Source organism: Geospiza fortis, unplaced genomic scaffold, assembly GCF_000277835.1.
Source record: "Geospiza fortis unplaced genomic scaffold, GeoFor_1.0 scaffold206, whole genome shotgun sequence".
Taxonomy (NCBI): domain Eukaryota; kingdom Metazoa; phylum Chordata; class Aves; order Passeriformes; family Thraupidae; genus Geospiza; species Geospiza fortis.
Window position 1 is genome coordinate 4,836,518 of NW_005054311.1, and position 24,100 is coordinate 4,860,617.

The 24,100-nt window shown below is 36.3% G+C and overlaps 1 long non-coding RNA gene across 1 annotated transcript in view; it reads left to right on the forward strand.

Annotated features, from left to right (window-relative positions):
* The window catches only part of LOC115947728, a 38,520-nt gene extending 14,785 nt beyond the window's left edge, over positions 1 to 23,735 (forward strand). Inside the window, exons 2-3 of the long non-coding RNA XR_004081580.1 lie at positions 6,707 to 6,819; positions 23,598 to 23,735. This is a non-coding gene — a long non-coding RNA (uncharacterized LOC115947728). The remainder of the gene's footprint in view (positions 1 to 6,706; positions 6,820 to 23,597) is intronic.
* The last annotated feature ends 365 nt before the right edge of the window (positions 23,736 to 24,100 follow it).

Genomic DNA, 24,100 nt, shown 5'->3' on the forward strand with positions numbered 1-24,100 from the left:
ACCGTACCTTACACATTCACTCATGCATTTACACAAGACAGAAAAATTACAGGGAAAATGCTGCGGTGCCAATGAATTTTCAGTGACCTGAATTTTAGGGTACTGCCTGGTCACATAGATTTTAGTCCCACCTAGGAGGGGACTTTGGGGAAATTTCTCAAAACACCAACTATCTTTTAGCCTAATCAGAAACTCCTGACTCATGCACAACACTTCAAGTCCAGGCCTCCCTTGAAAGTCCTAATGTTCAATTGCTGCAAACTCCTTCTTAAGGTGCCTTGATGAATCTAGCTCTGGCATTAGTGACTGAAATTTAGAAATATATTTTTGTCACCAAGTAAGTGACGGACATTTTGACAAGCAAATGACAACTATTTTACATTTTAGCATAACACTTCTTTGTCCTTTGCAGTATGAAAGCAGCTGCTCTTTTTTCAACATCCAGATGGGCATATCTCTTACTAGAGAATTTGGAGTTATTGAACAGCATATCAGAGCAGCAAAGAAAAAAGGAAAATTCTTAGCTAATTGCTCCAGTTTTCCTTCCCACTTGCCTAATTCGAGTCTCTTCTACCAAAAAAAAAAATTGATCAATCTTCAGACTGTGTTTGGCACAGAAAGGTTGTACTAGAAATGTTTGATTTTAGAAGTCTTCTCTTTAGTTTTATATGGGAGTTGCTTTGTGTTATTACTCACATATACATGCCCAGGAATAGCATTTAATTTTAGCATGTAATGAGAAAATAAATCTCCTGTTTACTTTTGTTCACCACTAATTAGATATAATACTTTCTTCGACATTTGGCCAATCATAATTGCATAAAATTAAGGAAATTGAGAGAATGTTCATAAGGAGGCAAACACACAATTCAGTGAGAGTCTCTCCTCTGTCGAGTGAGTAAATTCCATGCATCTACACACCCAAACCAACTTCTCGCAAAAACAGTGGAAAGGCCTCCCTTTGGCCTCAGTGGCTTTTGGATCAGATCCAGCCTATTCGCATTAAAGTCAGCTCAGGACTTGAGTTAGATCATGATGTAACTGAATTAATTAGCATTAAGTTATGAGAAACTACTCTCCATTACTACAAATTACTTGTAAAATAGCCAAGCTTTACTAGCATTAATGATTTCAGCAGTGTTAGATGAAAGTTTCTTTCCATGAATATTACTAACTGCAAATTTAGGGCCAAGTTTGGGCTTTCTAATTCCCATTCCCATTTTACATTAACAAGTATACAAAAGCATATATGCCACCTCGTTGCTACCAGCAGCTTGAGATGGGCAGAATCAAACCCATTACCGTGACTCTTCCCTTAGACTATATGATTTATTGTGTTGGGCCAGCCTGAAGTTCCTATTCCTTAGGAATTTTGCACAGCCTGAAAGTCCTCTGCTGTGAACTTCTAGTCTGTTTGGATTTGGTGCTCTGATTTCATATATCTAAGAGAGTTTCAAGCTGGGAATTTGATGCTAGGTCTGTACTTCTGGCTCAAGCCCAGCTGTCTACATTTGGAAATGTATTTAATTTTGGAACACAATTTTCTGGAATGGAATGTCAAGAAAATGCATAATCAAGAGAGCATCATAGATAACGAGCTACAAAAACCTGTTTGTCACCCTCCTCCCACAATGGCGAAGAGCCTTCTACAGCTGCTAATTAGAAAATTAGAACACCACAAATAGATTATATTTTACTGGCAGCATAGCGTCTTCCCCCCAGTGTTTTGAAGTACTTTTTGAATTGTTTGCTGTCAGCAAAACAAGCGCGCTACCTGCGATCCTATAGACAACAAAGCCCGGCAGCAGGATTTCAGTCAGGTGATGTCACCCAGGTAAAATTGTACTGACAAGCTTTTAATTAAAGTTTTCCCACACATCTTTCTGCTGGTCCCCAGGAGCTATTATTCATTATGTGCCGACTGTCAGCCAATTGTGAGTCGGGAGGGAAGTGTTTTATTTTCAAAGCCCTTGCTGACAGCTAGAGAACACTTTGTTATACAATCTGTTTACTTTTTTCACACACACAATCTTGCTAAAGGGGAAATGGTCATGCAGTAGTGTTTACAGTTTATGGCAATAATTAAATGCATCTGGCAGAGCAGTAGCTGAAAGGAGGTCGGTGTGGGTGTGGATGAAAAGCCATAAAATTCCTCCTATAAACAGTTACCTTCACCTTGCAGAGCCCCTAGCATTTTAAGACAGTTTCTTTGGGAAAGGGCAGGTCTAAACAGGTGCACATATTCTGAAATGGGAATACATGGATCTAGCCATGTCACACTTGATGCTAAGAAGCACTGTCCAGGAATCACAGTGACACTGTTCTCATCAGTTATTAGAACAGTTTGAACTTGTTATAAAACAGCTGCTTGTCCTTCATGATGCTAAATCCCAAAGTACTTTCTTTTGTAAGAACAAATGTACAAGGAAAAACAACTTGCCACTAGATAAAGGCAGAAGGTAGTGTGGAGTCCTATTTCACCAAAGGGACAGTACTTGACACTTAATACCTACAGAGAAACAGCTCTTTCAAAAATTTTAATAGCTTAGATAAAATTCTTTTTATCTTTTATGACTGGTGATGATAAATATTTATTTGGAGTTATGAAAAACTCTTAAATCGTGGTAAAATATTGTAAGCAATAATCACTGCATCACCTGAAGTATTTAATACATCTGTTATTAAGAGTAATAGGAAGTCAACAACTATGTTTAAAATGTTAGTAGATTAATTTAACCCAGTGTAATATTCACACACAGAGGTAAAATTGCAGGACACTCACTGCCAGACTGTTGGGAATTCTGTGGAAATCACTTCCACTGCAAAGCAAAGAGACTGGAAAATTAATTAATTGATCAAAATTTAAATACCATCTTTTACTGGTATTATCATAAATAACTATGTAAATTATTTCATGGATACACAGTTCCATTGTCAGTGAATGAAAACTTTCAGTTGCTGTTAAATGTCTTTAAATAACTACTCTTAGAAAAAAATTTCTGAGATGCAAAAAAAAAAACCATTAAGGAAATTAACAAACCAGTCCTTTGAAATGGGCTGTTTTTGTGGTTATCAACATTAAACAATAGGCCTTAGTTGTCTCTGGACAGGGATGGGAGGTGGTTGTTATAGGCAATGCAATATGACAACTTTAAGAGTCCTTTTCTGTTTGGATACCATAAAATGTCTTTGGCTCACCAGCATATGAATGCATCAGTGCAGATTTCATTAATTAAAAGGAACATACCAAAAATTCTGTCTGCAAATTTCACTCACAGGTTTCACTTTGCAGACTGTGCTTTCTCAGTATTCCTGTACTTTCTTTTTTCTCAAAAAATAAAATTTTCATTCTTTTGGAATTTTGCTGGATGGTAGAAAGCAGCAAGATTACACTTTTTTTCCTGTCAGAGACAGAAAATAAATTCTGAGATAGTGCTCAGTTACACTCAAATTAACATATTTGTGATCATACTGTTTTTATCTTCCCGAGCTTAACAAAATCAACATAGTAAGCAGTCATTAAGAAGTTTATATTAATCTTTAAGATCAATGTTATAAGGGAATATTATCATTTTAGGTTCAGCACTAAAAGCACTAACAGCAAGATTTATTAGAGATTTCAGAAATCAAAGCATAGAGATTAGGTGATTTTGCCTGAGATTTATGGGGTAGAAAAAGTGAGGAAGATTTTGCTTCCAGGATCAAAGCTGCCCATTCATTTTAGTCAGCGATGGTGGCATCCAAAGTTCTTGGGGTACAACACTAGTCTTCTAACTGATAAGGGGAAAACATCTCTTCAGCCAGTATGACCACTTCATTTTCCTCCTCTGTAGGCCTTCTACCCCAGAGAGGTTGGGGGAGCTGCAAGACAAAAGCAGACAGACATCTTCAGACAGAGCAGGTACTTCAACCCAGTAGGGATCATTCCTTCAGGCACAGAGCCGTGCTAATGTGATTGCATATCCTCCTGCTGGAGCTAGTCCACACATAGGTGATCTGGAGTGATAGCAAGCGACTGTCTGCAACTGGCTTCCCAGCTCCCTCCCTTCCTTTGTGATCCTGTGCTCAGGGCTCTCATCTGACAAACAAAAGGTACAAGGAATACCACTGGCTCATCAACTTTCACATGCAAGAGGAAACTGTCAGTCAAAAACAACTGTAAAAGATGAGTTGGAGAGATGCTTACAAACTGATATATTATGAAGTTACCAGGATGTTGGAGAGAATTCATTTTATGAAAATTGTATTTTCAAATAAATCTAATGTGTATTCTTCAGAAAAAAAAATCAGATCTGGCTGCCAATGTGTGATCTTACTATTTGGACGCACATGGGTGGACTTCTATCGTGAGTGAACACCAACTAACCTGGTTTTTAACAGTTTGCTGAAAGGATCTATTTTGGTTTTTCTATCAACAAACTGATGTTATCATCAAAGTTCTGAAAGAAAGTTAAATATGAGGGTAATGCATAAAGAGATGGACTTATATAAATTCTGAAGACTCATCAGTTATGCAATACCATTGTATTTCAGGTTAAGAAACATAGTAGACATTTTTTCTTGCAGCAAAATGATTGGATTTTAATAATAAGCACAAACCACCCTTCTTCTTCCAGAACACACCATCATTTAAATGTTCTTCAAGTTGCCTGCCATCACCCACATTTTCTGATTCTTTCAGATCCTGGCCATTATTTCTAATCCATTTTTAAATTGGGGGAAGAAACTTGAAAAAAAATAGACATATTTTATTTTTCACATATTACAAACACTTACAAAGATGCCTCCTAGACTCCTGCCTAAAATGGTCTATTTAGAGTGCCAAACAGATCTGCATCTAAAAAAGCCCACAACCCACAAGGCAGCCGACCAGCTTTGACAGTTTTGCCTACCTTCTCCAGTCTCGCCTCTCACCTCTTATTTCCAGATAAGATCTGAATAGCCACCAGAGAAACCAATCATGCTTCTTTTTCCAATGGGATATCCCCTCTGGCTATGTAACTTATGTCTGGCCTAATAAAGGGAGAGCTACTTATGTCTTGATTATACCCAGTTTGGACTTGGAATGTTTTAATCTTTAGCTGCTCAAAAATCAGGTTCTGTCATAGTTAGTATATCGAGTGATTACTGCTGTATCAAATAAATTTACTTTGCATGACAGCGATCATAGCTGGACAATGATCTACAACTTGGCTTTCTGCCATCTTTTGGACCCCTATTTGTTGTCTAAAAACGTGAATAATAACTCTTATCTTTTCCTATTGGTGTCTTCCTTGACACAAAAAAAAAAAAAAAAGACATTTCAATACACTTCCCATTCATTTCTTGCCTTTCTTATGGACTGGCACATCCTCTTCCTTCTGTAACACGTTTTAGCTGATTTGGAGTTACCAAGAGGCTTTTTTTTAGCTTTTGAAGTGAGATTTCCAAAAGCTCCCTTTAGAAATTGACAGTGCCCTGGAGGGCTCTTGCTCCAGGCAACTGAGAAAGCTCATGAAGATATTGTAAAATCTTTTGTTTGAAGAATTCTTCCTTCCTTACCTTCAGCCAGGTTATTTCCCCAGTAAACTGCACATTAAACTGGCAGCTATACTGCCTGTCTTTCTCTCCCTTTGTTTTTTTTTGCCTCTGTTTACATTTTCCGTGAACTGATGCATCTCCAAACATGCCCGTTATATTTTATTTCGCATTAGTCAGTACAGGAAATTGCTGTAGCTGTGGTCTCTTGCTCACATTTCTCTCTTCAGATGTTGCAATAGGAATTTGTCTTCATTTCCAACTTGTTACTGTTTTAAGCTGTTGTGTATATATGTTCAGGTTTTTTACAGCAGAGAAGAAAGAAAAATACAGCAGGTATCTTTCAGTAGCACGCACAATTCTTGTCCCTCTTCCTTTACTGCTTTTACAACGTTATGAGTGAAATAAGGGATGAGGCAAGCTGCACGAGGAAGTACACAAAGAATTATGCTCACAGCCTGAAGAGGTGCACTGTAACTCACTGTTCATGACTGCCTACGTGCTGGAGCTGTGCGTTTGCTCCTGGTTTGTGTCTCAGCAATGCAATGCGACGGGGAGTCAGCTCTGGATGTAGCATTTCTCTTCTCACACTCATCAGTGTGGGTCTCCCTATCATCAGCTCCCCATAAAGCAGGCTTTGTGCTGAGTCCTCAGTATTCCTGTGCCTCCTCCTCTTCATGTTAACAGCATGAATGGAAAGTAAAATCAGCAGAAATATCAGGTTCACTCAATAAGCAGCTGACGCATGGAATCTTATGGCAAGCAAGACTTCACATGGCTCAACCATTTCCCTTGAACACAGAATAAACACGAATCTCACATCTGAGCTATTACACCAATTTTTCTGGTGTCTGTGATGGATAGTGTCCTTTGAGCCACGGCCTTCTGAGAAGCCTGAGTCTAGAAGGAAAGGAACAGGTGGAAAAACTGGGACAGAAACACCTTGTCAGACCAAAGATCCCTGTAATCATTTCTCTGACAACACCTGTTAGAATACACCCCTGAAACAGGTAGGAAACAGGAAAATCTCATGCAGATGTGTCTCCTGGAAGAGCTGCATGTCTTAGTGAAAATTCAAACTTCTGAGCCAGAAAGAGCATCTTCATATTTATAAATTTTCTTTTGTTATTTTTTCCAATCACTTTTTATCTCAGATAAGTTTTTAATGTTAAAAACTTCCTTTTGGCAGGGAACTCCACTACAAACCACATATTATATGAAGAACTGCTTTCCCTGTTTGGAACTTACCAATGACTCTCTTCATGTGATGACTTTAATATTATTGGAGCAGAAAAGATGGTGGTAAGTACTCTTCTCACCTTCCCATCGTGAATATACAGACCTGGGTCACATCTCTCCTATGACATTCCTTTACAAAAAGTCCCATCTATATGAGATACTTACTTTCATGGAAACCATTCCATACCCCTGATTGTCCCTGTTTTGACTTTGTCAGATCCTGTGCTCCTTTCAAAGTTGAGATACCAATTCTACAATCAATATTCATGATGCAGATGGAGGATTTAAGCAGAACATTAACATGTTCTGTTTTGAGCAGTACTCACCATCATATTTCATAATATTTTATTTTGGTTTTTTAGCTAGAATTGACCATAGTTTTCATTGAACTACAAAATGAGGAGTGTTCCCTAATGCACATCACCTCAAACACATCTAAGTCAAATTTTCTTCCCTATTTGATGTGTGGCTCTTGCCTCACCATGATGTCACTCTGCAGTACTTTGCAGATCTCTTTCATTTTTAAGAATTTGATTAACTTATCAAAGCCTATGATTTTTTTTTTGCCTTATTACTCACTTCTTAAATCGTTCATTGGGATGATAAACAGCAGATATATCATAGAATCATAGAATAGCCTGGGTTGAAAGGGAGATTAAAGATCAGCTAGTTCCAAACCCGCTGCCAAGTGCAGGGACACCTTCCCCTAGACACATTTTAGTCTTCATAAGTGATCTGTTTCCACTGTGAAAATTTATCTCTACATTATTTTTCTCATACCAAGTTTTGCTCCATGTGAGATTTTCTCTTATCTCACAAGTCAATTCAAACATTTTTGAAGAAGAAACTTCAAACAGAAATGCTTTTGGAAAACCAAATGGCTATATCAATTGGCTATTCTTATTTACATACTTAATGACTTCTTTAAAGACGTAATTGATCATTAATTGACTGGAATTCTTATTATAACAACTCAATGATTCCTTCCTGATATATTTTGGTGATTCCCTCCTCATATGATATAGTCCTTATTTTATTTATCCTTAATATATTTATTCATGTTTTATCTACTCCTTTACTGTAATTTTTACAAATTTTCTGGGTACACATATACCTTAGAGATTTAGAATAGTTCCTGAATTATCTAAAAAACCTGCTTTTTCAGTCTGTGTTACAAGGGAAATTATATGCTACAGTTAATATTTCATCCAAGAAAACATAAAAAATCTTTAAATTTTGAAGTTCAAATCACTCATTTTTCCTTATCTCTGCATATTTATATCTGAATTTTGAGATAGATATCACGAGTTTCACCCATAAATATGAATTATTCTGTTTCAAATTTTCAAAAGTCTTATAAAAAATTATTTTGTCACTGTAAAATTATCTTTTCTGAAGCCCTTTCAGATCTCCTGGCAAGCTTCCCACTCCAGAAAAATTATTAGCAACTTTAATAACTTTTGTAAATTGTTTCTTAGACTCTTTATTGACTTTTATTACATGTTCAAATCAATAATTATCATAAAGTTCTCTTTTGATTTCTCCCTGTGTTTAAGAATTAAGCTTCGGCTCTGCTCTACTGAGGAGGCATAGCAGCCTGTGCAAACACAGGGAGATGTAAATTCTTGGTTACTCATTAGGAATGCAAACTGAAAGATGAGAACTGTGGATTTCTTGATGTCTTTTGAGAGTGGTGGCTTAAACGTGAAAGATACCAGTGAACAAGTTTGGCATGAAATCAGTACTTCATAAGTCTGGAAAGTGGAAGCATATATAAATATGCTCCAGTATATAAGAAATAATATGGCTTGATCAGGGAAGGGTATTATTAAAACTTCAAAATTTAGGCCAACTGACATTTGTTTCTACATACAAAGTCTCTGTTTCACCAAACATTTAAGTTAAACTGTGCTGACATGTATACAACCACTATACCAACAGATTTCAGCCACTTACAGAAAATAGGCTGCACATTCTCTTCGTAGGTTTTTGCTTTTCAGATTATATGAGTGCTCAAAACAAGTAGAGGCTCCACAGTTTGCCCATAATACTCCAAAGAACTGTTCCAGAGCATAAAAAGTTAAATATTTTCTTCTAAAATACCAGATTCCTGGGATTGTTCCTGGGAAGGAACCATGAAACTCCGTGGATGCATGTGTGTCTTATTTTTAAAGACCATTCTAAGAAAATCTTAAAACTCAGTGTAGAAGTTGGTCATTCTGGAGAAGATTGGGAACTCCTTAGCTAAGGTACCCTGGGTCTTAGCCTAGCCTAGAAAAGTAATTTTACAGAACAAACTCATAAAATATTTTTACTTTGCTTAAAAAAACCCAAAACCAAGCAACCAAACAAACAAAAAAAAAAAAAAAACAAAACCAAAAACCAAAACAAATCAAACCACCTGAAAATAAAACACATAAACTGAGATTACTTGAGATACTTAAGACAAAAAGAAATATTTTTGTAGTTGCTAGATAGACGCACCAACAAACAAATGAAAACAGAATCTCTTCTATCACAAATGGCAAAGGGAGAAATCATTTTCCTGTTCCATACAGAGTGGTTTGCTGCTGCCATCTGTCCAGATAAGCTATTGAAGAAAACCTGAAGTGAATTGAAGGTGTTTCACATGAAAACATTCGTGAGCTTCTTGAGATTCAGCACTGTACAAGGAGCGCATTTTAACTTCCCAGGAAAATTATTTCTTCCAACTAATGTTTAGATTACTTCACATAATTAAGGTCATCTCAAAAGTATACAATAATCAAAATTAATGCTCATATGGTGTTTAGTTGTTTAAAAGTCATTTTGGTTGACCATTCTGCTCCTCTGAAGCAGTAAGTGCAGCAGTCAATGAAATGCTTCATGGAGAACAAAATATAAGTACTTTGTTTTGGAGAATTGCCATAACTTTGTGATAGTCATACTATAAGTTATGGGTACAGAGACAAGAGACAGCATTAGATTAATACATTGCCTTTTTAATCTATTAATATGATATTCTGGGGACATGATTTTAAATCCACTGCACTGCAAAGTGACTGAAAATCATTCCATCCTGACAGATTTAAAAGAACACTAATGAAACATGGTAAGAGAGTCTCAACCCAGATGATACTGAGCAGAAGTAGTCATCTCAGAAGACATCCAACATTGATCCCCTTCCAGTATTCTCACCAAAACAGATACCTTCCTTTCACAGAGGACTTTTTCATACTAGGCTGGTGATCGTATGATTGAAGTACATGCTAAAGCAGTCCAGGATGAGTGCACCACAAGGTCACTGTCAAAGAATATTTAATGTCTGCCAGTCATATATAAAAAGCTAGGAAAACATTTCACTTACTGATGCTTGAATGAAGAGTGCAGAAAGACAAGTTGTAAAGGCAATGCCTTTTATTCCTTCTTAAGTTTTAGGATGAATAAGACAATGACAAAATCATCTAAAATCAGAAAAAAGCTAAATAAACTGTCTTACTTCATTATCACAGTACTTTAAATTATACCTCAAAAGAATACTTTCTAACTCCTACTTCTGTTAGAAACACTATGATATATTTGTTTTAAAGCATGTTTTTTAAATATGAAAAAATATTCTAGGTACTTCTGTGGTTTCTTTTCTCTTCCTAATAAGTGTGAGTAAAGACAAATAACAGCTTTAGTACTTTTCCCGCTGGTGAATTCCTAATTAAATAGTTCATTAGTAGATTATCTAACCTTCATTTAATGAGGCCCTCCAGATGTTGTGTCTTAAGTGAAGCAAAAAGGAAAACAGCTGAATGCTGAAAGCACAACATAATTGGATATGGTCAAGTTGGAATAAGTGAATTCTCATGTTACTGTTACTATAATAAAGTACAATTGTCTTCTAGAAATTGTCAATGAGTGATGACCTAGAGAAAATCCTTTAACTATCTCCAGTTATAATTTCAAATACACTTGGCTGTATTTACTTGACTTCTATTTAACATTAGTCTTCTCCCCACTACTTATATGCAGCTGTCTCTAACACTTAGAGATTCCAGCTTGCACTTTTCTGGTTTTTTTATGACACTTCCATTTTTATGATGAAGTTTCTTCTATTTGTTCCTGCTAGGGAACCCTGTCCAGTATAGATTCATATTTCCTTTCCTTAATTGTTATATAGAAAAAAATCATCTCAAATTATTCAATACAGGGTTTCTCATGGTATAATAATTGGCCAGAAATAAAGTATTTAATATTTAAGTAGAACAAACAGAATTTTCATAAAGGATAGGAAACAACCTGATAGTATAACTCACTATCCAAAAGTCTAAATTTAAAGCAGTGCCTAGATAAGTGTGATGAGAAGCTTTTAAAACAAAATACAACAAGTTTTTTTTCTTCAGTAAACACGTTGAACTTTGTTGGAGAAGTATCATATTTTCTCCTACATAAACATGGTGACAATTCCTTTACCTTTACAGTTATTATTAGACTTATTTAGTTATTAGAACTGTAAAATTAGTCATGTGATACTTCTTTGCAGAATTCAACAACAGAATTTAGATATAGGAAGAAAAAGATGTTCTATGAACATCCAAAAAAATTTCAAGACAATTATGTAGTCATGGAATAAAAGGGGTGATGTGTGGATAAATACTGTATTGCTGGGCTGGACACAGAGGGCAGGAAGAGACAGTCAATTCTTATGGTGGAAGGAGGTTTTTTGGTAGAATCGTGAGTAGTCAGCCTAGGGTTCATTCTTTTCCTGTCCCTGGAAGTAGGATAATCAAGTGATACATTTTCTGATGATGCAACTAGGGACAGTGAAATCATGGCCAATTCTTAAGAATATCCAAAAAATCTCACCCCGATTCAGGACTTTGGCAATACTAATACTAATACTGATAATAATAATCAGAACAACAAGAAAAATTTACTTTTGATAAATCTGGACTGATGCTGATGGTAAAATAAATCCTACCTCTCCATTTAAAGATATGGTCCCTGAGCTGACCACTGTCACTAAAGTATGAGGTCTTGGGGTTATGATGGAAAAATCTATGAAAACATTAATTTGACACACTCTGGTAATCAAAAAGGTAAATCAACCATTAGCAATTAGAAGGAAAAGATATATATTACTATGTCAGTGAACACATATCTGATTCACATCTTGAATAGTAAAAGGTCCCTCCTTCTTGTCCCTCTTTCTCATGGAGATCATTGAACTGGGAAGGGTTCAGGCAGGGGTGAGAACAGCCAAGAATATGGATCACTGAGGAAGTAATTCAGTTTCCTTGATTTAGCAAATTAAAAAAACAACTACAGCAGGTATGATAATATCATGTTTGGGATGGGAAGAGTTGGCAGAAGTGGCCAATTTGCTGTCACTTGCAGAATAATAACCAGGAGCTAAAAAGAGGAAGATTCAAAGAGAAGACAACCTTTCCAAAAACAATGTAGTTAAAAGTGGGATGCCTTGTAGCAAAATGATATAAATACAAGGAAGCTACTAAATATTCAGGAATCACAACTGAGTGAGGAACTTCCAGATGACTGGATGAAGATTAAACATCCTTTCCTTTTCTTTGAAAAAGATTTCTTCCTGTTACAAAACCACAAAATAATAAAGTTTGTTTAAAAACTCTTTTGAGGGTATTTTTTCTGTTTCACTTCTATAATTCTATTTTTTCTCTTTTTCCTTCAAATTTCATAAAGATACATATAATATTGTATATTTTTAATATTCCTTTGTCTGTCAGCAACTGTTCTGATCTTGAAAAAGTTCCACAGTAGAAAATAGGAAAAAAAATATACACATCTGAAAATAAATAATTCCATGCTTTTCACTTTTCATATTTGTTTGCAAAATAGGATAATAATGAAGCAGAAATAAAAATGTGGATTTCTGGCAGTACAGTTTTCCAAAGAAGCATGATAATGTTGGAAATTCTAAATAAAGTAAGAACATGTTAATTTCTAAACTTCCCATAAAAATGTTTAAGTGCAATAAAAGAAATATTTTCTCATAGAAGTTTTTTCTAAATTGAGATTGGCTTATTAGTAGGATATGTTTGTGTTTGATGTGTTAATAGTTGAATCGAAATCTCAAAAAACTGAGCATTTTTCCATTTTTCTATAGTTTACTGTATATATACATATAAAATTTTATACATTTTTACCTATTTTGCCTGATTTTTAAACACTGAGCTAATTGGATCAATTATAATTTTTAAAGTTTTCATAACCTTTATACACACATTTTGTGAATAAACATATTTTGAAAGTATCATAAAAATTTACAATGAAATTTAAGAAAGTTCTATTTTTGCTGCATAATCTGTAAAAACAAAAAAAAACAAAAAAAAAAAAGAAAATTAATGAGGCCAAAAGACAATCTTGCAGTCATTTAAAACTGATATCAGGCACAAATACCTGAGGAGGGGACAGTGACAGTGAGGGAAATAGTTTGATACCTGCATTACTTTCCAGGAACTATGCTCAAAATGTAAGCAGGCAGACTACAAAGGCAAAACCTTAACTCGTTCCTATCTTTTGCATTATGTAGTTGCACTTGTTCCTTTGATCATCAGCTCTGCTGATCTCAGGCTAAACTAAAACTGCCTGGCTTTCATCCAGGTATTTATTTCTCCTAAGAGAGTAATAGTGTGAGTAGACACTAGTAAAGAGTGTTTTATTCAAGAGGGGGATGATATGTTTAATTAAGTATTCTAAGACCTTGTGTGAGCACTTCAGACCTGACTGTCTCACATAATCATCAGTTTAATCTGACAAACTACTCAGAACTGTTCTCCATGGTGAAGGGCACCTTGCCACTTTTAGAGCACTCTCAAAGAGTGAACCATCTGCAAGGAGGTAATCATGACTGACTTGTTTTCTATCTGGCACATCTAGGTGGACATTTGTATTGATATATGTGATCTATGAGTGATGTTGAAACTGAATATTAGATGGAATACTCACCACAACAATTTTCTGTTAGTAAGTGTTAGTGAGAAGTCACCCACACCCCAAGATCTTGTTTCTATACTCTGATTGGATCATCTAGATTCTTTCTATCTCCATTAAAATGAAACTAAGCTTTCTTTCCTTAATTAATTTCTTCTCTAATTATAGTGAACACTTAAAGGAATAAGTCTTAGCTCAAAGTGGTAATCACACAGAACAAATATATGAGATACAAGTGCATCAAATTCAAATTGCCCTTTGATTTTTTTTTAATAAATTTAAATATTTTTCTTACAATGTCAGTTTATACCAGCAGGGATGATTTCCATCAATAAAGAACAGAATAGTCTGTTTGAACAATGAGGATGGAGGAGGCATTTGGGAGTTAGCACATGGGAAATACCTAACCATACTTTCACAAGCCTGATTTTGCAATGACTGTGCTTAAGCTCCAGGACTCCTAGGCAACAGATCAATCAGACTAAGTGGGACTCTGTTCTTAAAGAAAATGTATGAACTGAGGGGAAATTATTTATAATTCAGACTAACTGTGGTCAAAGTCTGAATCCACAGCAATCCAGTGTGTGTTTGGAAACTGCATTGTAAAACCCAATGGATATCAGAGTGTTTACTGGATCTTGGCCAAAGGCTTAAAAATCTGTTCTACAGATAAAAGTACAAGTATTTCCAGGACAAGATCCTTTACAAAACCCGAAAGCTTGAGGTCAGTTGTTTTTTTCTCTAAAGATAATCATTGAGAGGTGTTAGGATGTTCTGATACAGCTGACTGGACTTCTTTGAAATCAAATATTATTTGTGGAATTTTCCCCCATGTCAGAGTTTGCAAAAATACATCATATTTTCTTCATTTGACATCACCATGAGTTATTTGAGATAACAACATGGTGAAATATGGAAAAAATGACAGAAAATTCCTATGCTAGGAGTCAGTAATATAAATTAGACCTATTTGTACTTCCACAGTGTACTTAAGTCTACTTAAACAAAACACTTCTATTCTAAAGTGTACTTAAATACTAATTAACTGCTCCAAGGAATATGCATAATAGAAATGCTTTCTTTGCACAGAAATGTAGTAATGACCAACACTGAACTGTAGTCAAATTTCACACCATCCTGCAGAAAACCCCATGGGAAAAGGTAAGCTTTTCAGTATGACCCAAACACTAATACCTGCAGGTAGGACAAGTTAAAAAGCAAGTCCAATGTCTAAAGCCATGGACAGAGAGGTACTGGTGCTGTACCCTGCTTCTTTTAGGTCAAACCCAGAGCCTTACACTGCACTTTGCATCAGGGGCACAGATGAGCTGATGGTGAAACACTGGTCTCTCAAGCCACATTTAATACAACATTCACAACTACCACACAAAATCCCGTAGAGATTGCATCTTGGTGACAAAGGGATGGATTACTGTATCAGAGTCTGTATCTGAGAGAGAGAGTCACAACCCTCTGAGAAAGCGCAAAGACCCAAAAGAAACATTTGGAAATCAAATCAGTCCACTTATTTGACCTGTGAAGGAATGGGCCTCTTTTACATGACAAAACACACTGAAATTTAGCACGAAATTTGTTTATTTAATTATGTTATATGCAATTTTTCTGCAGCATGTACTATGAAAGTAATGAGGTTGTTATTACAAGTTACCTATCACAGCTCTCTGCTATTAAATCAGGTTATTATTTTTGTGTAGATCACAAACCCACAAGTAGTAGAACATAATTAAAGTATTACAGTTGTCCCAAAGAGTAAATACTGTGCAAAGGGTACAGTAACCTTTATTTCATCAGCCTGATTATAAACAAGTGTGATGTGCAACAAAATCACCAGCAGAAACAATTGGAACAGAACAAACTACTATTTTATCAGTCATTTCTTTTAAAAACACTGAGTAGTGTACTAGAATCACATGTTATGTATGTGTGTACTGAGTGAATTCTTCTTTAAAATATTGTGGTTTAGTTTGACCATAATATTTGATGGCAACACAAAATTCATTTACTTATAAAAACAAAATACCAGAAAAGAGCACAAGAGGAAAATCTTATTTTATTTAGTACCTGTGAAGGAAGTCAGTACATTTTAACACATTTTCAAGAAAACCAAGAACAAATATTAAAAAAAAGCAAGAGGATTAAGTTGAAAGTCATACATTAACTGCAAAAGAATCTAAGCCTAATAGTGAATATTAAAAAATTTCTCTTATGAATCAAATATTTTGTGTGTGAGAACAAAAAAAAAGGTAAAGGTCAGGAAATGGGATATTTCTTTGGTTTGCAAACAACAGGTTGTCTATAAAATCTTGGCAAGCACCCGAGGCTGTTCATACCAAAACTTAATGCTGAAAGTAATGGCAGCAAATGCTAAGAATATTTCTCTTTGAAAGTATACATTTGGATTTTCATTATAATTTAGTACCATAACCTTTATCTTCCATCAGTTGCAAGCTTCTAGCAGGACTTAAACATTATTTTCACAACTAGAAGTTTTAGAAGCTTTGTGGTAAAATTGCAAGCACCTGTTTAAGACCAAAAGGCCTTATAAAATTCAGACCTGTATTTTCAGATAATTTTTATTTGTTGTCTTTAAACAGAGGGAAAGGTTACATCAGGAGAGATGACAACCACCATTTTAGAACAGGTAAAATTCAGACTACTGAAGACAAGATAGAATTGAACATGCATACAAACCCCCTACATATATGCACATCAGTGATGTCCACTAGGCTCAGCTCTAGTATGTTACTTCTGGAAAACTGCAGAAGTAGTGATCTGACTCCTTTAGCAGGCTTTTCTTGTGCCTCCTGCAAGGCCTTGCTCTCTGTGTTCTTCCTGCTCTTCCCAGTTGTGGGCAAACTCCTTGCTGTCCTCCTTGCCCAGCTGGCAAGGTTGTCCTACTCCAGGAAAAGGGCAGCTCCCAGCCCCAGTTAGCTCTTCTTGAAGAAAAGGTGCCACAGTAAATCCACAAGTAAAGAAAGTACTATTAGCCATATTGAGCCATAAAAAAAACAACCAACCAACCAACCAACCAACAAAAACAAACAAAAACCAAACAAAAAACCTACAAAAAACCCACAAAAAACCCACAAAAACCCAACAAAGCAAAACAAAACCAACCAGAAAAGCAACCAATTGCCACACTTTTCTGGTAGAATCCACTTGCAGTAAAATTGCCCATTACATAAAATCTCCCAAATGGTAAAAAAACCCCCATGTTACCAAATTTAGCTTCCAGTGGTTTGTCTGAACTTGATATCATCCTGTTGCTTTGCCAAAAAAACAAAGCTGCCCATCTGAAGTAAAGAAAACCAGTTCTCAGCTAAAACAAAGCACTAAGTAACTGTGATAAATATATACATACATACATTTCCAAAAAAGAAGTGTTAGTGAGATATCATGCTTGTTCTGAAAAGAAAGGTATAAACACCAATGCTTTTCTGCTTTTTAATTTTAAAACACATGGTTCCTCTTAATCAGACAGAATAACAACATCAGACTTTCATGTATAAGCCATTAAAGATGAAATATTAACCTAGAATTTCAATGCAGTCTTAGAATTAAGAACAAATATTTTTAAAACAAAGTACATTTTTAAAAGCCTCAGAATTGGTATTAGCTTACAATAAAAACAGTCAAACTGAAATAACTAGAGGTGGCAGTAACCTAAATTATTCTGGTGGCCTTTTATGATGAGTGACTGCAACAGTCAATAAGTGAAGACCACCTACAGTTCTGTTAGACCTTCAACATGGTCCCACATGACATCCTTCTCTCCAAATTGGAAAGACATGGATTTGAAGCATAGACTATTCAGTGTATAAGAAATTGGCTGGATGGACACACTCAGAGAGTTGTGGTCAATGGCTCTATTTCCAGGTGGAAATATGAGTTCTCATCAGAGTGAGATGGAAGTTCTTGGGACTGGTACATTTTAATACCTTTATCAAAGACACAGAGAGTGAGACCAAGAGCACCCTCAGCAAGTGTAGATATGACACAAGGCTGAGTGAGGAGAAGACAACAAAAGCAAGGGATGCCATCCAGAAGGACCTTGCTGCACCTGGGTTGGGACAACACCAGACATGAGCACAGACTGAGAGAACTCATGGAACACAGTCCTGCAGAGGAGAACTGGGGGTTGTAGTGGATGAGAAGCTGGGCATGAAGCCCAGACCTGGGCATCACCAAAAGAGGAGTGACCAGTAGGTCAAGGGAGGTGATTCTTCCCCTCTACCCTCACAAGAACCTACCTGGAGTGCTGCATCCATGCCTGGGGTTGTCAGCACAAGAAAGAAATGGACCTGTTAGTGTGAGTCCAGAGAAGGACCATGAGGATGATGAGAGGGATGGAGCAGAAAGATTTGGGACCATTTATCCTGGAGAAGAGAAGCCTTCAGGGAGAGCTTATAGCAGCTTTCCAGTACCCAAGGAGGACCTACAAGAAAGCAGGAGAGGAGCTTTTTACAAAGGCATGTAATGACAGGACAAGGGCAAACGACTTTAGACTGAAGGAGGAATGGTAGATTTAGATTAGATTATAGGAGAAAATTATTTACTCAGAGAGTAGTGAAGCACTGGAACAGGTTGCTACTCCCCTGGAAGTATTTGAGGCCAAGCTGAGGCCAGATTGGATGGGGCTTTAAGCAACCTGGTCTAGTGGGAGTTGTCCCTGCTCATGGCAAGGTGGCTGAAACTAGACAATCTTTAAGGTCCCTTCCAACTCAATTGAGTGATGCTATAATTCTAAGATTCTAGAACTATTCCTTGCATTAAGCACAGGTGTCCTTAAATTTGTATTAAATTCCATTAAATGCCATTGAACCAAGAGGAATGAAGAAGTATGTAATTAATAGATTTGTTTAAATAGTACAGTAAGTTTTATATCCCTACTGTGAGATAAGGCAACATGGACTGGTTTTCATATTGCATAGAAATTTTGCATCCTGTGCAATTTTCATGGAAAGGTTTTACTTTAGGTACTGTTCACTTTATATATTCAGAGATACTAAGGAATTCTCAGAAATTGGTTTGTATATATCTCAAGTTATTTCTCTGCTATTCATACCTTGCTGCTGTACTACTCAATTGCATAATTATGAATGAGCTTTTTGTTGTTTAATACATAGAAAATCAGAAGTTAAAAATTAATAGGAAGTAATTCATTAGCTCCTCTAAAAAAAAAAGCTACAGCTGAAACCCCAAGATTCTAATTCCAACATAATCAAACTCTCATATGTTGAAAATTTACTCAAACCAGTTTATCAACTACTCTACTCTTTTCCCAAAATTAAAATGAATGTAGCAACTGGTCTTATATCTCCATGCCTAATGTAGACTTTATGGCATTCAGTCTGAGAATATTTTGACATGGTTGTTATGTTTTCCACTAATCAAAACAAGAATGCCTTCCCTTCAGACATATCTCCTCACAGATATCTCTATAAGCTTGTACAACAGCCTCTTATCACAAGGTACTACTTGTAAACATAGATGCTTAAAGTTAGGCTCCTAAATCCATAGTAAGGAACCTACTTCTTTGTGGCTGCATCTGAACTTAAACTGCAATCAATGCAATCTCACCTTCTTACAAATATTTTTATTTTATGCATGTGCTTTTATATGGACTTAGAATTATTTTTTTTTAGGAGACATGGTTCGGTCACTTTGGATTATTATTTTGTTTGATCCTTCTTAATCATAAGAACATGATTTCTGCAATATGGAACAGTTTGGTCAACATGCTTTAAACTTCCTCCGGTAGATTCAGATTCCAGATTCAAATTATTCTTTGAACGCTTGAACATCTGCAAGAAATACTTACAAATTTCAAGAGAAAATGGATTTGATTTTTTTTCCTTTCTTTGGTTATAAAAGACAAGCTTGTTGTGGAATTGAACCATTCTAAAATCAGAATGCTGTATAAAGCTTCCTTAAAGTGGTTGTGATATGGTGTTGCATGTTCAAATATTGTACTTGTGTGTTCTTAGTTTCTACATCTCCTGTGCAAACATTTCCCATGGGAAAAAATTCTGATAGCATTGTTTCATGTCTTTTTAATGGCCAAGTTGGCATTTTTTGATGAAAGAAAGATGCAGAAGAAATGTCTCTGATTTGTAATCATCATTCTTAATTTCGGGTTTCCTTTCTTCATGTGGTTTACAGCACTGAGACCTCTATCAGTGTTTTGTAATCCAAGAACAATGTTGCTTCAAAAAGACCCTGGAACTCCTGTTGGGTTATTATAATTACTTATCCCAAATCTTCAATTAGATTCTTCAAACCATGACGCTGTCTTGTTTATTACTTAAAACAAAAGAGACCAAGCTAAATGCTTTGAGTTTATTTGTCATTAAGGCATTCTTGAATATTTTGTTGGTAAGGCAATGCATGTTAAGAGTTATTATATCAGGTGTTCTTTAGCATAGCCATAGTCCAAACTTCACAGAACTTCAAGTAGTTCTTAAAAGTTGTGCCAATGTGGAAATAAAAAACCTCAAATAGTTAAGAATACAAACCACAACCAACTGATCCATTTCTTCCTCCAGATTCATTGATCAAATTCTGTTAGATACACAGATGTGAAGCTGAATTAATTCAGTGATGAATCTGGCATTCTGCTAATAAATATATTATGAAAAATTGGCAACACAGAGATTATTACAACAGAGGCTTAGCACTGTAGAATCTTTAGTCTTAAGGTATACATATGTATTTGAGATCCTAATTTTAGGAAAAATGCCAAATTATATGTCACTCTGCTGTTATATCACATCATGATTTATTCTACCTTTTTGTAAGTCTTTTATGCTCAGTACTTAAACATTTTCTTTGGGAGAATATTTCTGAAAGGCTGTTACCAACAGTCCCTCCAGAACTGAATCTCCCCTTAATTTTATTCAAGTGTGTTTTAAGTGCAACTTCTTGCTTAAGCAGTGCTTTGACTGTTGTGGTGTAATTTCATTCACCTCTTTCCTAAGGGCCATGTTGAGAGGCTTTTTTCTTTATTTTTTAACCTCAACTTCCTCCCCCTTGTGTTCATTGTCCATTTATACCACCCACATCCATCTCTTTGAACTAATTCTCCCCTTCTTTCCTTCCTCTTCCTTCTGCCTTCATTTTTCTATTTAGACCATATGCCATTCAGACCCTCCCTGAAAGTCTCTTACTTTGTTTTTGTAAATCTGGCTATGAAATGGACTGTTGTTCTCAGTTTTCCTTGATGCATGTAATTGAGAAAATGTTATTTTATTCTGAGGAGTCAGGTAAAACAAATGCAACCTCAGCCTAAATATCAGGACTCGCTATTGGAGCAGCAGGAGTACTGAACACCAAACAGAAGCCACCAAGTAGAGCGCACAAGAATGCTGGTATGCACATCATTGCACAGTGATAGCTCACATCAGCCAAAGAGTTCAGATCTTAATGAACAAATTTACTACTTCCAAGACAAACAAGAGAAAATCAGAGTAATCATAAATTTGAGAAAAACTTAGATAATTTGTCAATCAACATGGAGGAGAATACACTGTCCCATCCACTAAACACAGGGAGACAGAGCTGTTTGCCGCATGTGGGTTCACCTACATTCAAATTGTGTTGAATGATTATATCAATGCTCGTGGAGAGGTGGTTTCCTGCATTCATAGAAATAGGGGAATTTTCTGGTGGGTTTAATAAGTGAATATGGAATCAGCATCCGATCAGACTAGAAATACGGACTAGAGTTGTAAAAAGCTGTTGTGCTAAACAGAGGCAGGATTTTGATGTAGTATAGAAAGCACATCTGCCAGCTGGAGAAGTTCCACCAGAGGCACCTATGTGTCTTACTCTGAGTCAGATGCTACACTAAACTGACCAGTGATAAATTCCTGTAGCATATCCACATGGAAAGCCCAGGTGTAATGGGCTGGACATATGGCTTGAATCAATGATGTACATATGTTCAAGCACCTCCTATGAAGGGAACTGGAGTGTGGAGAAAGGAAGCAATGGTGATCCAAGAAAGCGCTTCTAGGACACCCTAAAGGCAGGATTGATTGAGTGCAACCTTCTGGCAAAATCTTTTGAGTTCTTTGCCAGAAAGATACAGCAACGGATCATCAAGGTGAGGGAAGGCATAGGCCTCTTTGAACAAAAGCAGATGCTGTTGGGCAGGATAAGCATGTGGGGAGAAAAAAAAAGCAGATTTTGTCAGCAACAGCAGCAGCAATAGATCATTCCATGCAGATAATGAGTGGCATGGTGACAAGCATGGTAAAAAGTAGTTATCCCTCACAGGCCTCTACAAGCTTTAGCTGCACCCACTGAGTTTGACTCACCTATCAACTGAACAGGACTACCTTCCTTCACTTGGAGGGATAAACTGTGAGTGATTCAAGTTTCACACACATAAAACAAATCTAGGGTGAGATATTTTGGAGTGTTTTTTTTCCTTCCACTTTGATAGTGAAGCCATATTCAAAGGAATATTAAAACAAAGTGAACTAAGAAAAGCAAAACTTTCTTTAGTCTAATAAATTAATCATGAAAATGAAAACATTTTATCTTTATAACTCCTATTCTTTTTCTTTAATTTTGCTAACCTTTTCAAGGCGTCTGATATCTCTCTGTTATTCTGATAGTCTTCTAATTGTTAAATCTGACATCTGTCAGGTCTTATGCAGCCTGGGTATATCAACCAGTTGCTGATTTTAACAACATTTGTATCTTTGTTCCTGGAAACTTTACTCCTGGTGGAAATCCTCCCAGAAACTGTGGAACAAATAAGAAGAGAAGTTGAGACCCCTGCAGCTCAGGACAGAAGTAGAGGTTACATCACTTGGTCTGTGCTTGCATCTTGAGAGTGTGACTAGAACCCAGCTCTGTAAAACAACATATGTGCCTTCAGTGCTTCCCTGCACATCTAGGAAACTGCTCTTAAGTCCTCCAGCTTTTAGCTCAGGCTCTAGAGACACAGTTTTTCCCACTACTGACTAGAAGGAGCTCAGGGTGATTGTCTCAGATTTTAATGTCTGCCAGTCAGACATCAAATGTAGAACAAAAATCTGTGGGGATCTGAACTTTCTGAAAAAGAGCTTCCTAGACTTCCACAGTCCTGCTGTGCACACCGAAAGCTGTCTCCTTCTTGGCAAGACACAATACTTAGTCAGAGGTCATAAATCTAGCAAAGAGTTTCTGGAAGTTTCACAGGAACCACTTACCTTCTCAATATGCATTTTGTAAAATAAGGAGTGGCATCTCTCTCCATCTGTTTTTGGAAGGAATGGCTCAGTTGATAATGACAACTTGTGCTCTGGTTTGCAGTTCCTTATTTGCTGTTGACTGTCACAGACCTGACAGAGTGCTCAGCAGAGCACATACCTGCACAAGATAAAAGACTCTTTTCTCTTTTACATGTTCCAGAACAGATTTTTTGGTCTGCTCAGTGGCTGTGGTTAGAGTCAGGCTAAGGACACTAACTATCCCACTCACATCTTACAAAAAATTCAGCACCTGACTAAAGGCTGTTAAATCTCCTTCAATTCTTTCAGGGATCCAGCAGCAAAACTAGGGTTTTTTGTTTTGGTTTTTTGTTTTTTGGTTTTTTTTTGGTTTTGTTTTTTTTTTTCCTTTCAATCATTACCATTCATGTTGCTTGAGAACCTCTCTTCAGAGAAGCAGAAAGATACAAAAAGGAAAGGCATATTCAAAATTTCTAAAAATTTCTGCATTTTTATCTGTCCTGTTGGGAAAGTAAGGCAGTGTTCTGTTCTGAGAACATCTAGGCTTTAGCAAACTGCAGGTGACAATTTTGCAGTTTTCTGGCTCATCCATGCAGCCAGCAAGTCTCCTAGCTTTATATCCTTATACTATCTGATCCATGTAAGCCCTCATATCTCTTCAAGGCATGAAAGCCCATTGAGATGAAACTACTGATTAAATGAACAGCAGCAACAGGAAAAACTACAGCATAACAATGAGATTTGAAGAAAAAAGAGAAACCTTGAGTAAATACTATTGCACTTCCCTGTGATGCTCATCTTTGCTGCAAATAGGTAAGTAGAAGCTCAGTAACTGCAACAGAGAAACAAAAGTCTATGCAGCAGTTTCAGACTACTGTTAGTGCCACCTACCTACTTTCCCTCTTTGCTAGACTTATTAACAAATTTCTACAAAAGCATTGGGTTACAATATCTGTCTCCACCATGTAACAGTGAAAAACAAAATAGATTTCAATACTGTTTGAAAAATAGGAAACCTTTCTTAAACCCCTACAGTCAAGAGCAAAGCAACCCCAAGGATTATATATAAAAAGATAAAGAGCAGATGAGACAACAAAACTTATAAAGTATATCAGGAGGAAATCAAAACATTACCTTTGAAGATGCTGACCTAAAGCTCTAGCTGG